This window comes from Schistocerca americana, unplaced genomic scaffold (genome assembly GCF_021461395.2).
Source record: "Schistocerca americana isolate TAMUIC-IGC-003095 unplaced genomic scaffold, iqSchAmer2.1 HiC_scaffold_895, whole genome shotgun sequence".
Classification (NCBI taxonomy): domain Eukaryota; kingdom Metazoa; phylum Arthropoda; class Insecta; order Orthoptera; family Acrididae; genus Schistocerca; species Schistocerca americana.
This window is the reverse complement of record NW_025726670.1, coordinates 17501-20000: the sequence shown is the minus strand read 5'-3', so window position 1 is coordinate 20000 and position 2500 is coordinate 17501.

Here is a 2500-nt window from a genome sequence, read left to right as displayed (position 1 = left end):
AACCTAACCCATGTTGCGCCTTAACCTAACCCATGTTGCGCCTTAACCTAACCCATGTTGCGCCTTAACCTAACCCATGTTGCGCCTTAACCTAACCCATGTTGCGCCTTAACCTAACCCATGTTGCGCCTTAACCTAACCCATGTTGCGCCTTAACCTAACCTATGTTGCGCCTTAACCTAACCTATGTTGCGCCTTAACCTAACCTATGTTGCGCCTTAACCTAACCTATGTTGCGCCTTAACCTAACCTATGTTGCGCCTTAACCTAACCTATGTTGCGCCTTAACCTAACCTATGTTGCGCCTTAACCTAACCTATGTTGCGCCGTAACCTAACCTATGTTGCGCCGTAACCTAACCTATGTTGCGCCATAACCTAACCTATGTTGCGCCTTAACCTAACCTATGTTGCGCCTTAACCTAACCTATGTTGCGCCTTAACCTAACCTATGTTGCGCCGTAACCTAACCTATGTTGCGCCTTAACCTAACCTATGTTGCGCCTTAACCTAACCTATGTTGCGCCTTAACCTAACCTATGTTGCGCCTTAACCTAACCTATGTTGCGCCTTAACCTAACCTATGTTGCGCCTTAACCTAACCTATGTTGCGCCTTAACCTAACCTATGTTGCGCCTTAACCTAACCTATGTTGCGCCTTAACCTAACCTATGTTGCGCCGTAACCTAACCTATGTTGCGCCTTAACCTAACCTATGTTGCGCCTTAACCTAACCTATGTTGCGCCGTAACCTAACCTATGTTGCGCCTTAACCTAACCTATGTTGCGCCTTAACCTAACCTATGTTGCGCCTTAACCTAACCTATGTTGCGCCTTAACCTAACCTATGTTGCGCCTTAACCTAACCTATGTTGCGCCTTAACCCAACACACGTTGGGCCTTAACCCAACACACGTTGGGCCTTAACCCAACACACGTTGGGCCTTAACCCAACACACGTTGGGCCTTAACCCAACACACGTTGGGCCTTAACCCAACACACGTTGGGCCTTAACCCAACACACGTTGGGCCTTAACCCAACACACGTTGGGCCTTAACCCAACACACGTTGGGCCTTAACCCAACACACGTTGGGCCTTAACCCAACACACGTTGGGCCTTAACCCAACACACGTTGGGCCTTAACCCAACACACGTTGGGCCTTAACCCAACACACGTTGGGCCTTAACCCAACACACGTTGGGCCTTAACCCAACACACGTTGGGCCTTAACCCAACACACGTTGGGCCTTAACCCAACACACGTTGGGCCTTAACCCAACACACGTTGGGCCTTAACCCAACACACGTTGGGCCTTAACCTGCTCTGTAATTGTCATACGACGCGTTAAATTAGTGTAGTGTTGCCTAACTGCAACCCCCGCAATATAGTTTGCTACTCGCACTGCCCGGTCCCCAGAGTATCGCTTCATGTTAAACACCTTGCAGCTATACACTGTAATGCGGATGGCGGCAGGACGTACATGCTCAATGCCCTTCGCAGTTGTTCATTGGCATTCGCATGGCGAAGCACAGCCTACGTTGTGGTACGGCTTGTGGCAACTGTCCGCTGATGTTGTACGTCCAAATCACACACTGTACCGCACATTGGTCCTCATGTACTGAATGATACATCGTGGTACATGTGTGACCGTACCACGACTGCGCCAACAACGGCGAACCATACGGTCCAAATATTGTGCACTCAGCTACGTGTCGTCTCCCTATAAGAGCTGGATTGCAGTATGGTATGCCGTGGATGGCGATCAGCATGAGCCGTCTGTTGATGTAGTGGCGCGTGTTGTCAGACGTAGTCGTCTCTTCTCACACACCGTGATAGCATGGTGCACTGCGTTCCACATCTGCGACATGCGACAGAGGCCGGTTGACAGTCGTTCGCGCAATGGACATCGCATACGTACGGGGGCCACCTTCCACGTGTTCGCGAAGCGTGCACATGTTGTTGCGTGTATGTGGGCAGACATAGTGTGTCGTGACACCTGACACAGGCATGCAACAATCGTTGAATTTGCAAATGGCGATGGACGTCTACGTTTGCTGGTGACGTTACGCAAATGAAGAACTGGTAAACCGTTGTGGTGCGGTTGTTCTCGCTAGAGGTGAATCAGTGATGGCGACGATCGGTTGAGCTACCAACCGGTTGTTTCAGCGATACCCACCATGCCCACGAACGTGAATGGCATGTGGGTGTGAAGCGATACGCGGCGGTGGCTGGGTGGGACCGTCCCCGGCCGGTGAGGGGGGGCCTTCCGGCGTGCTGGCCGCGCGGTGCGTGGGCGCACGCGCTACAGCCGGCTGGTGGGGGCGGCCAGTGGCAGGCGCGCCGGCCGACGGAGGCGGCAGGCGGCGCAGCTGCGCGCCGGCGCACCCTGCACGCGGCGCCGTGCGGCCAAAGTAGGTCCTCGCGGGCCCGGTGCGAAGCGCGGTGGACATCTGCAGTGTGCTGGTCCGATTGAGGACTGTGTGCGCTGAGGATGC